This window comes from Lethenteron reissneri, unplaced genomic scaffold, assembly GCF_015708825.2.
Source record: "Lethenteron reissneri isolate LAM-NWPU_2019-01 unplaced genomic scaffold, ASM1570882v1 scaffold_1293, whole genome shotgun sequence".
NCBI lineage: Eukaryota > Metazoa > Chordata > Hyperoartia > Petromyzontiformes > Petromyzontidae > Lethenteron > Lethenteron reissneri.
Window position 1 is genome coordinate 22,501 of NW_026890996.1, and position 12,727 is coordinate 35,227.

Sequence of the window (12,727 nt, forward strand, 5' to 3'; positions counted from 1 at the left end):
AAACAAGAACAGGAGGACTACGACGACTTCGCCACGTGGCCGGGAGTGACAGTGAAGTGTGAAGAAGGGACGACCGTGAAACGTGAGGGTCAGGAAGCTTCTCCAGGCACTTGTTAATGTCATCGCAGCATCCCAATGCAGTATTCTCAACACAAATATCTCGAGACTCAAGGAGGCTATTCCGGACAAAATTATTCACGTTATTCTTATGATTATTGTAATCCTCACGTGTGTATATTGAACTTCTTTCGCACAGTACGTAGCCAACCTTGCTATACATCCTAAATAGAATAGGCATCCTATGCAGAGACCGGTGCCTGCCAATAAATGTGTAATTTCCACCCTCGAGGTCCTTCGATTGCGATGAGAACCGTCAAGTGTGTATTTGACAATGGTGACACTTTGATTTCTGTTAAGGAATCAAAACCCGCTTGCGACCTCTGGCACATGTACAAGTGTCAACAGTTGTGAACTCTGACACGTCACGGTTGAACCAGCGGACATTGTTTTTCTATTGGAGGAGCCACAATGGTGTGGACCACTCCCTAAGGCCTCTTGTCCCTCATCTCGCCACTCGTCCAAGCTCCCCCCCAAGCCTCAATTCAAGGAGCGACGGAGCGAGCTTCAACGAGGGGACCTCTCGCTAAGAATGCGATGTCACTGCCTGCCTGGAATGAGCTGGTGGATGGGCTCTGATGTGTCAGTGACTTTTGCCTCGGTGTGAACAAGAGTTGCCCCCCCACTGACCCCCATGGGCAGGACTGCCCGACACTCCGGCAGCTGCCGTGTCCAGCCCAGGTTTTGCCCCGGGGACGGTGAGGATCATTGATCCATGATCATCATCATCATCATCCTCGCCGTCCGGATTGTAATCGTTGATACGATCGGTAGATTCCCATCGTCGTCACCGTCATCGCGTTTCCATTCATCACGTTTCCATTCATCACTGCTGATGTTACGTAACCGACGCATTTACACGTGTGTCCTCAACAGCGCTTCGTGAGCAATAATCGCCAATGCAATTGTACGTTGACAACAAGCTGTATTGGGTTGTGTATCGTTCTGCTTGCAAAAGAGTAATAATGTGTAGCATTTAGCATGAATACATTGGCTATTATCAACATTGGAGAAAATGGCTTGAACATTTTTGAAAATCTCTGCTGTGATCGTTAAAGTTTGAAAAAACATTAACCCGTAAAAACAAAGTTTTTCCACTCTAAATCCTTTATATGCGTGGCGGCTAGAGTCCTCTCGTCCTCTGGCTTGAGATGGCTGCCACCTATGGGTCAGATGATTGTCTGCCAGCATTAAGCAATTGGTAAGTAAATATTTAAAAAAATTTCCCTAAACAGTGTAAAATTTTGGAAAAAAATTTTCACGAAAATTAATTGTCACGCACGAGTCTGTGTGGAAAATGTCAGCTCGATTGGATCACGGGAAGTGGGTTAAAAAACGTCCGAAAGATTTGCACGGTCATAAGCAAGCAAGCAAGTAAACTTAATATAAAGGATTTTAAAAAAGTAATTTGTAAAGATGTTTTTGCATTTCAGGGTTTATTTGGATGGGTGCTACAGTGCAAACAAGTCTGTGCTGGTTGGGAGACGTGAAATAATGTCAAAGTTTTGGCCACGGGGGTTTGTTCAAATAGTTGTTTTTGTAAAATATTTTATTTACGTGAAATTTCTTGTGAGTATTTGGTTTGTCCCACAGTGCAAACACAAATTAAATTTGCACGAGGTCACGTGGCCTGCTTGTTGCACTAGTGACCCACTAGTTTAGAGTTTTATTTTACGAAAAAAAAGTTTCGTTGTATTTTTTCTAGTTTTTTTACAAATAAACATTACGACTGTTTAGAATTATGACGGTTAACCGAAGTGGTTTTCGTCGCTCGTAACCGTCTGTATTTGCTACTTACAGCTGCAACATTATTTTGTCTTCGCGTGGGTTGACCGTCTGATCGCGTGGTGCAGAATTTGTCTTGAAAGGGGGGAAAAGTCAATCGACAATTTTTAAACAAACCAACAATATCAATTGGACCTCAAAGCAATGGCATATGCACCATAAACTCTTCCTGAGATTCGGAATCTGCGTCTCCTAAATTCTAGAAATATCAAATGATACAGCAACCCATGGTTTGATAGCTTGGGTTACGGTGTACATTCTAATTTGTTCTTTGGGGGTGGCCAATTTGATCGTCCGTATTTACGTATTTGCAGCAATATATCTCAAGCAGCCATGGCTTGGTTAAGTAACACTGGTCAACAACAAAACAAACATTGTTTTCTGGCCGGGACTTTTGCAGCTGTTCTAGACTAATTTGCTGATTGCAAATCTGATCTCAGATTTGCTCCATCACATCTCATTTATAAATCCTTTATATTAAGTTCGCTTGCTTGCTTACGACAGTGCAAATCTTTCGGTCGTTTTTTAACCCACTTACCGTGATTCAATCAAGTTGACATTTTGCACACAGACTCGTTGTGCGTGACAATTAATGTTCGTGAACATTTTTTCCTAAATTTTACACTTTATAGGACAAAAATATTATATTTAATTACCAATTGTTTAATACTGCAGACAATCATCTGACCCATAGGTGGCAGCCATCTCAAGCCAGAGGACGAGAGGACTCGAGCCGCCACGCATAAAAGGATTTATAGTGATAAACGTTGTTTTTACGGGTTATACTTATTATGCTATCGGCATACCCCATTTTCATTGATTTTACCCGAAGTTAACTCTGTCACTTATTGTTGCGAGTCAGTGACTGCTTTAGTATTAAAATACGGTGCTTTGTTTTTAGGATAGTGTGTTTATAATATCATTTTATGTAGATATCCACATTTATTTAATATTTTTCTTCCACAGTTTTTATTGAAAATGCAAATATTTGACATCTCAAAAACCTGATGTGATAGACAAAAACTGATGCCAGATTTGGAAACCTTTTCGATTTAAAGCTTTCGTGACTGCAGGGATTCATCTTCTTGGTTCGGTAAAGTCGCGTAGAAGGGAAATAATAAAAATATGTTTTATTATTTCCTTTCAAAAATGTTTTATTCTTATTCATCTTCTTGGTTCGGTAAAGTCACGCAGAAGGGGAATAATAAAATAAAAAAGATGAACTTTTATTCTTTTATTACTTCCCTTCTACGCGACTTTACCGAAAGTACCAAGAAGAAAAAACACAACACTCTAATATGAAAAGAAAACAAACCTTGTTGGCCAAGGCGATGGCGTCATTCCGAGGCAAGGCCGGTGACCTGCCCGTTACAGCGTGGAACCTGCACCGTCATAACGCGCCTGTTATAGCGTGGAAGCTGCAACGTCATAACGCGCCTGTTATAGCGTGGAAGCTACACCGTCAGGAGGCTGAACAAGTCTGCTACAGCACGGAACGTGGTGCCGTTTTCTGGAGCGTGTCGACCGTGCTGGGCGGGTCGTGGGCCGCGGACGTGGGTTGCGGGCGGCTCATCGACACGGGGGGGCAGTCGTCCATCCTGCTGCGGGAGGCGAGAGAGGGAGGGAGGTGAGGGAGGCAGGGGAGGCAGGGGAGGGAGGTGAGGGAGGTGAGGGAGGGAGGCGAGGGAGGCGAGGGAGGTGAGGGAGGTGAGGGAGGGAGGCGAGGGAGGTGAGGGAGGCAGGGAGGCAGGGGAGGGAGGTGAGGGAGGTGAGGGAGGTGAGGGAGGGAGGCGAGGGAGGCGAGGGAGGGAGGCGAGGGAAACGGGGGAGGCAGGGGAGGCAGGGGAGGGAGGTGAGGGAGGTGAGGGAGGTGAGGGGGGAGGCGAGGGAGGCGAGGGAGGGAGGCGAGGGAGGTGAGGGAGGCAGGGGAGGGGGAGGGTGAGGGAGGTGAGGGAGGTGAGGGAGGCGAGGGAGGCGGGAGGCGAGGCAGGGAGGGCGAGGGAGGCGAGGGAGGCGAGGGGAGGCGAGGGAGGCGAGGGAGGCGAGGGAGGGAGGCGAGGGAGGTGAGGGAGGCGAGGGAGGCGAGGGAGGGAGGCGAGGGAGGTGAGGGAGGCAGGGGAGGCAGGGGAGGGAGGTGAGGGAGGCGAGGGAGGCGAGGGAGGTGAGGGAGGGAGGCGAGGGAGGTGAGGGAGGGAGGCGAGGGAGGCGAGGGAGGGAGGCGAGGGAGGGGAGGGTGGTGAGGGAGGCACGGGAGGGAGGGAATCAGACAAACGTCCATCTGTTAAAAGTCACGTATGCTCAGAATCAAGAGTCTGTATTCAGGCTGGAGGAGGAAAGGAATCCGATGAGCTATGAAGCTCTCTTTCACAGAGGTCCAGTAAGGTCACGGGGTCACGAGTTCACGCTCGCACACACGGAGGCTGTCACCGTCCGATTCGCAACAACGCGGGTGCTGTGCCAGTGGGTCAGTGGGCGAGCGGGCCTGTGGGTGAGTGGGTCAGTGGGCGAGCGGGCCTGTGGGTGAGTGGGTCAGTGGGTGAGTGGGCCTGTGGGTGAGTGGGTCAGTGGGTGAGTGGGCGAGCGGCTCAATGGGTGAGTGGGCCAGTGGCTGAGTGGGTGAGTAGGTGAGTGGGTGAGTGGGTGAGTGGGCCAGTGGCTGAGTGGGTCAGTGGGTCAGTGGGTGAGTGGGTCAGTGGGTGAGTGGGTCAGTGGGTCAGTGGGTGAGTGGGTCAGTGGGTCAGTGGGTGAGTGGGTCAGTGGGTGAGTGGGTGAGTGGGTCAGTGGGTGAGTGGGTCAGTGGGTCAGTGGGTGAGTGGGTGAGTGGGTCAGTGGGTGAGTGGGTGAGTGGGTCAGTGGGTGAGTGGGTCAGTGGGTCAGTGGGTGAGTGGGTCAGTGGGTGAGTGGGTCAGTGGGTCAGTGGGTGAGTGGGTCAGTGGGTGAGTGGGTGAGTGGGTCAGTGGGTCAGTGGGTGAGTGGGTCAGTGGGTGAGTGGGTCAGTGGGTCAGTGGGTGAGTGGGTCAGTGGGTGAGTGGGTGAGTGGCTCAGTGGGTGAGTGGGTCAGTGGGTGAGTGGGTCAGTGGGTCAGTGGGTCAGTGGGTCAGTGGGCGAGCGGCTCAGTGGGTGAGTGGGTGAGTGGGTGAGGGGGTGAGTGGGTGAGTGGGTCAGTGGGTGAGTGGGTCAGTGGGTGAGTGGGTGAGTGGGTCAGTGGGTCAGTGGGTGAGTGGGTCAGTGGGTGAGTGGGTCAGTGGGTGAGTGGGTCAGTGGGTGAGTGGGTCAGTGGGTGAGTGGCTCAGTGGGTGAGTGGGTCAGTGGGTGAGTGGGTGAGTGGGTCAGTGGGTGAGTGGGTCAGTGGGTGAGTGGGTCAGTGGGTGAGTGGGTCAGTGGGCGAGTGGGTCAGTGGGCGAGCGGCTCAGTGGGTGAGTGGGTCAGTGGGTGAGTGGGTCAGTGGGTGAGTGGGTGAGTGGGTTAGTGGGTGAGTGGGTCAGTGGGTCAGTGGGTGAGTGGGTGAGTGGGTGAGTGGGTCTGGGTGAGTGGGTCAGTGGGTGAGTGGGCGAATGAGCAGGTGAGCGGGCGGCCGGGCGAGTGGGCGAGGGAGCGGGTGGGACCTCACCAGCTGTCGTTGCGATAGTCTCGGTTGCACACCGGCTTGCGCAGCCGGCACCAGACGAAGAAGCCGATTACGGTGACGACGAGAGACACGCCCGGCACGGCGCCCGGCACGGCGCCCGTCACGGCGCCCGTCACGGCGCCCGGCGTTACTGCTCGCTGCACGCGGCACACCACGTATCACACGCACGCCAGCGTCACTGCACTACGCACACACCACGCATCACACCACACACACACCACACACACACCACGTATCACACCACACACACACCACACACACATCACACACACCACACACACACCACACACACACCACACATACACCACACACACACACACCACACACACACCACACATCACACACACCACACACACACCACACATCACACACACACACCACACACACATCACACACACACCACACACACACCACACACACACACCACACACACACCACGTATCACACCACACACACCACACACACACCACACATCACACACACCACACACACCACACACACCACACACACACCACACACACATCACACACACACCACACACACATCACACACACCACACACACACCACACACACCACACACACACCACACACACACCACACACACACCACGTGTCACACCACACACACCACACACACACCACACATCACACACCACACACACATCACACACACCACACACACACCACACACACACCACGTATCACACCACACACACACACCACACACACACCACACATCACACACCACACACACATCACACACACCACACACACACCACACACACACACCACACACACACCACGTATCACACCACACACACACACACCACACACACCACACACACACACCACGCATCACACCCACACACACCACACACACCACACACACACCACACATCACATCATCATCGTCGTCATCGTCATCGTCATCATCGTCATCATCATCATCGTAATCATCGTCATCATCGTCATCATCGTCGTCATCATCGTCATCATCATCGTCGTCGTCGTCATCGTCGTCGTCACATTGCTCGCACTGGTAGAGGTGGCACCCACCCAGCACGGAGGGTAATGGTTCCTCTCCGCCAGCCTTCTTCCACTCGTAGCTGATGGGCGACGTTCCCTCTGTGGACAGGCACCGCAGAGACAGCTCCTTGCCCTGCAGCACCGAACCGTTCACCACGCAGCTGGGCTGGCTCGCCTTCACTGCACCAGCTGGGAGAGTGGGGGGGGAGCAAGGGGCAGAGGTCGCAAACGGGTTTTGATTCCTTACCCGTACCCGGCCGCACCAGGGTCGCAACCGGCTACCCGTACCCTACCCGATACCCGGCTACCCGTACCCGGCCGGGTAGGGTACGGGTATCGGGTACCCGATTGCGACCTCTGGCAAGGGCTCACAACAGCTTCAAGTGTTCTCTGTTGCGCTTGGTTTGGCGCGGTTGGCCACGTGACGGGAAGCTACTGGGGCTGCGTGTACGTGTGTCTACATGCGTGCGTGTACGTGTGTGCGTGTATGTGCGTGTACGTGTGTCTACATGCGTGCGTGTGTCTACATGCGTGTGTACGTGTGTCTATATGCGCGTGCGTGCGTGTACGTGTGTGTACGTGTGTCTACATGCGCGCGCGTGCGTGCGTTCGTTACCCAGCACGACGAGCCTGATGGGCACCTGCTGGATGAAAGCGCCAAACTTCACTCTGCACGTGTAGACTCCCCCGTCGTTCCCCTGCAGCGCGGCGATCTGCAGCGACGCGTCCCGCTGCGTCACGTTGCGCGCGAAGCGCACGCGGGACGCGAAGTCCGGGTAGATGTGCTCCTCGTCCCCGACGAACGTGGCCAACTGAGGATAGGGGGGGACAAAAAGGTATCCGCCGCCGCCGCCGCCGCCACCACCACCGCCGCCGCCACCACCACCGCCGCCACCACCGCCGCCACCACCACCACCGCCACCTGTTGTATACTAACCCTTCTTCCAAAATTGAGATTAATAATATTTGATGATATTTTATATATTATCTTTTTACTTGTTTTTTTTTAATGAATGAAACACACCAAAGCGCAGCAAACTGCAAAACACCAGGTGTTGTTAAGTAATGAACTGGAGGAGGGCTAGGATGGCAGAATTTGCAACCTTGCTTCAAGGAGAGATAAGGCCTGATGAACGGGCACATGTCACCCGTGCAGGCGGCAGAGACAGTGGGAGTGTCAGCCAGACATAGTTAAGGCAAAAAGCCCAACCATCCTGCATGGTTTTAAAGTAACGTCAAAATTCGAAATTCAACAACAGAGTAGGCTAAATTATCGATCCTCGCGCTCGCTCAAATTGGAGACCAGGCTGCGAGCTACATCAATGAACCATTGCCCATTTGCTAATCCAATACTGAATGTTAATATTACTGAAGTCAAAACGAATTCTATGACCTCAGCACATGGGCAAATAATAGGGCAGTGTCGACTCAAAGGCAATGGAAGAAAACAGAGGCGCCTTTGTCTAAATCACAACCACAGAAAGCCAGGAATCATCACTGATTGTGTGTTTAGGGATTCCGAGCTAGTTGGAACACGTGCACACAGGGGGGAGGTAGAAGTACGCCTTGTCCTCCTGCAGCTGAGGGAGCAAAGATAAACCCAAGAAGGCCAAGAAATTAAATTAAGTGGGTCAGCTCAAGGCTGTGTGCACAGGGGAGGGAGCTGATTTAAACAACCCTGCACGTCTGAACGTGAGGGGGCCCTGGACCTGAAATTAAGAATAACACTCCCAGAGCAGAAGGTGATGGCCACGGTGAGACGAGAATAAGAGGGTTGTATATCTCTCAAGGATGCAGACCCAGCTGAACAACAAGGCTGCGGGGGTCACCAGAAGTTCGCCTAGTTAAGACAAAAAGCTCAATCATTCTGTATTGCTATTAAAGTAACGTTAAAGTCGGAATTTAACAACAGGGTAGGCTAAAGTTTGATATTCACACCCACTCCAATTAAACCAGGTCACAAGTTACGCCTACTGAACCATCACCATCATTAAGTCAATATGAAATGTTATTTCCATACTTTAATACTTTCTATACAACTCGACCCGAAGCATATGCATGAAAAGACAAAAGTAAAACTTATGAAAAGCCAGGATAACGGGATGAATCACCACCAGGTCGAATATAAATACATAATAAAAAAACGATGTTAAACCCAGGGTCGGAGAGAAAGGGAGATCCCGGCCGTCTTTGTATCTCCGCAGCGCGGGATAGGAGTGTGTATACGCTCGGGGAAACACCTCCACTTGAGTCAAGCACCACGATGGGAAACGACAGACCTTAGGTTACATACAGAATCATAACTGTGAAATAGTAAGGGACAAATGTTAACTTAAAACTTCTTAACCATTTCTTTGTGCGCCGGGTCGGAGAGAGTGTTGCCCCTCCCTCCAGGTGGTGCAACACGAACAAAGACGCCTATGAGACGATTTGTAACGTCTGTGTTTTGGGTTCATGAAGAAGGCCAGACAAGAGATAATATTGCACCCAGAGAGACGACCTCGAGGCAATTTGTAACATCTGATTGTTTGCTCGTGGGTTTTATGGAGGGAGTGTGACAACGGAATATTCAGTGGGTGATGCACACAAGGACATACGGACATACGGACATACACATGGACACACCTGCCTACGGACAAATCCTGACAGCAAAAATCGAAAGAAGCCCCGCCTTGTGGGCGGGATCCAGGGGGATTTTTCGGCATAAAGGAAAGGATCCTGAGCATTGGAAACCAGTGCGACCAGCGGGTCGGCTCACGTGGGGAGTGCGACCAGCGGGTCGGCTCACGTGGGGGGTGCGACCAGCGGGTCGGCTCACGTGGGGGGTGCGACCAGCGGGTCGGCTCACGTGGGGGGTGCGACCAGCGGGTCGGCTCAGGAGCGAGCTCGACCGGGAGGGTCGGCTCAGGAGCGAGTGCGACCAGCGGGTCGGCTCGACTCATCTTCAGCTCGTCTGGGACTCAGCCGAGTTCGATCGGCTTACCAAAGCCGGCTCTCGGGGCTCGACTCAAGCGGCTCCCCATCTCCTCTGCAGGCGGGCAAGACCCGCTTGACAGCTCAACTCGGCCTGCGTGGGTCAACCTCTGCCGAGTCGGAGGTCTCTGCTGCCGCCGGAGTGGTGAGGGTCGCGGTTTGGCGACGAGGCTCCGTGCACACGACGACCCAACACTGCACGCTGCGAGCGAGTTGTGGGCGCCACCTACCGACCGGGTTCCGAACTGCGACAGCGTATCAACGGGCATCCGAACCAGTTCACCACGGTGACAGGGGAGCGACTGATACGTACGACGCGCACCGCCCCCTCACCACACGACCACCAGGCGTCTGTTTGACATAAAGAATCGACTCCGAACACTGACTATTCAAGACAACTCTTACCACTCAAACACACTCGAACCCATAAGCCATCTGTGGCTGGGAAGGCATCACAACGAGACCGAGTGATGGCCATCCGTCGTTTATAAAAGTATTCGTAATTTTTATCTTTACTATTTAGTGGGCTGTACTCTTAATCGCATAAATTCCCAACAGATCCATCAATACGAACTGATTCTTGGCACCTCCTTCCGCCGAGCCACGCTCACGTGGGGAGTGGTGGCCCACCGGATCCTTATCAGGTGATCTGGTCCCCAATTAGTAAACTTGGTATAAGATAACGATCTTCGGAAAAGGAGCACCATCGCAGGCCCTTACTCCGAGCCGTTCTGTTGTCAGATAACCTGCCGATGTATCTGTTGAGATTGGTGCCTTTAAGAATAATAACTGTTTTTGATTGTGTTTTTTTTATCGCCGTATAATCTTTCAAGTATCTTTCAGTCATAATCGCCGCACGTACTCGCATCCTCTACAGAATATTCAACTGTCCCGTGACCCAAGGTGCTAACAACGTGATAAGGGTTGCGTATGATCAATAAGGAGTGCGGTACTGCGTGAACAATATTGAGTATAATCATTCATTAACGTTAAGGTTTTCTTAGCATAGTATTTGCATATTTTAACGACTCTCTCTCTCACTAACAACCATCGCGTTATGCGGGATCCATGGGCCGTTGTCAAAGTGAAATCAGACAATCGTTGATGATACTGTATTGATGCCATGTTGACGTTCCGGGATTGAGAGTTCGCATACTATATCATAGTTAAGGTTGAATTAGTAATAAATTGATCAATACAGAAGTGGTTGTGTGATTCTTTCCTGAAATCTATGCATAAGATCTGCTTCTGCGTTGAGATCTGAACTTGGTGACCTTAATAAACACACTAACACATACTCAGTAAATGTTAAAGCGATAACGGGGTGAATCGGGGACCTAAAATATAACCACGAATACACACTCTGGGAATGTTAAAGCGAGAATGAGACGAACCTAGACAACGATGCCGAGTTAATCAATCTTGCATACTTACACCACACCTGCATAACTGCATACGATTAATTGCCTTATTCCGATCGATAACCCACCCTCATCACCGAGGCGGGGTCTGGTTATCATAACGACTTGCATTATCATAATTACACCCACTCGCATAATTAATACGATTACCTCTCGAATTGGCATAATTAAAATGTGCATAATTACATAAATTAACATATTTCCGGATAATTACACATTTGGCCAAATTTCATTTAATTATTATTATTTTCACTGAATATTCATAACCCACATATACAACATCATAATTTCACCCACGCACGCATACAACATAACAAATTTTGATAACCAACATATACAACACACCACCACTACCGCCGCCACCACCGCCGCCGCCACCGCCGCCACCGCCGCCACCGCCGCCGCCACCACCGCCGCCACCGCCACCACCACCACCGCCACCGCCACCACCACCGCCGCCACCACCGCCACCACCACCGCCACCACCACCACCACCGCCGCCACCACCACCACTGCCACCACCACCACCACCACCACCGCCGCCACCACCACCACCGCCACCACCGCCACCACCACCGCCGCCACCGCCAGCTAAACAGCGCGCTGCCGGGCAGAGCGCTCGCCGCAGCGGAGGCCGGCTACGGTGGAGACATTCGCTACGCAACCGCATTTTAGGCCGAGTTGACCTAGGGAAGGCCCAGGGACCACGTTCGGTGTTGGGCCACGAGTGGGAATCGAACTCGGGTCTCCAGGTTCGTAGCGCGACGGAGCGCTATCGACGCTCCTGCTTCCCACGACGCCTATGAAGGCAACGTCACGTGGGTGGTGGGGTGGTGCCTGGCACCCCCAGCGACGACGTTCGCTAGGCAACCACAGCGGGTACTCGTTTCAGGCCGAGAGAACCTAGGCGTGGGCCAGCAGCGGTTCGTTATTATCGTCAGTGGTGTTGTCCACTGGCAGGTCACGGGGCAGAGCCAGAGGGTCAGAGGTCGCAACCGGGTACCCGATACTCGTACCCGGCTACCCGGCCGGGTATGGCAACGGGTACCCGTTTGTGACCCTGGTGCAACCGGGTACGGGTAGGCCGTGAGTCACTGGTGAGTCACCGTTTGTCGTTCATTTCCCAACGTCTTGTCTCTTCTCACAATTCAAGTTCCTAGAATCAACCGACCCGCGCCTGCAACATGGCTTCATCCCAGAGGTCGCAATCGGGTACCCGATACCCGTACCCTACCCGATACCCGGCCGGGTACGGGTAGGGTACGGGTAGCGTACGGGTAGCCGATTGCCACCCTGGTGCGGCCGGGTACGGGTAAGGAATCAAAACCCGTTTGCGACCTCTGCAGAGGGTTGATCGACTGAGATTACTGACAGATGCACGCAGCACTACACACACCGACACCATAGCAGCAGCAGCCAGCATTCGTCACTGAGCGGCGGTGACACATTGCCAGGGTGTGTTGTGCCAGGCCAGGCCGTCTGTGCACGTGATGATGATGATAAGCCACCTTGATGGGCAATCGTGTGTGGCCAGGTCGCTTCTGAATAAAGAAGCTCAGAGCTGAGTGGGCTTTACCAGGTTTACACTTCTATTGATTTTTAGACTGTTTAAGTGACATTTGTTTTCCTATACTTTGCACTCCTATCGTGTTCTTGTAGCCGTTTGTTGTTGGAACGTTCTGACCCCCCCCCCCCCCCCCGTGCCTCTACTGGACATCTGTGGACAAAGAGCTTTACAGCTGATCGGATTCCTCCTGCAGTGCAGATACAGATTCTG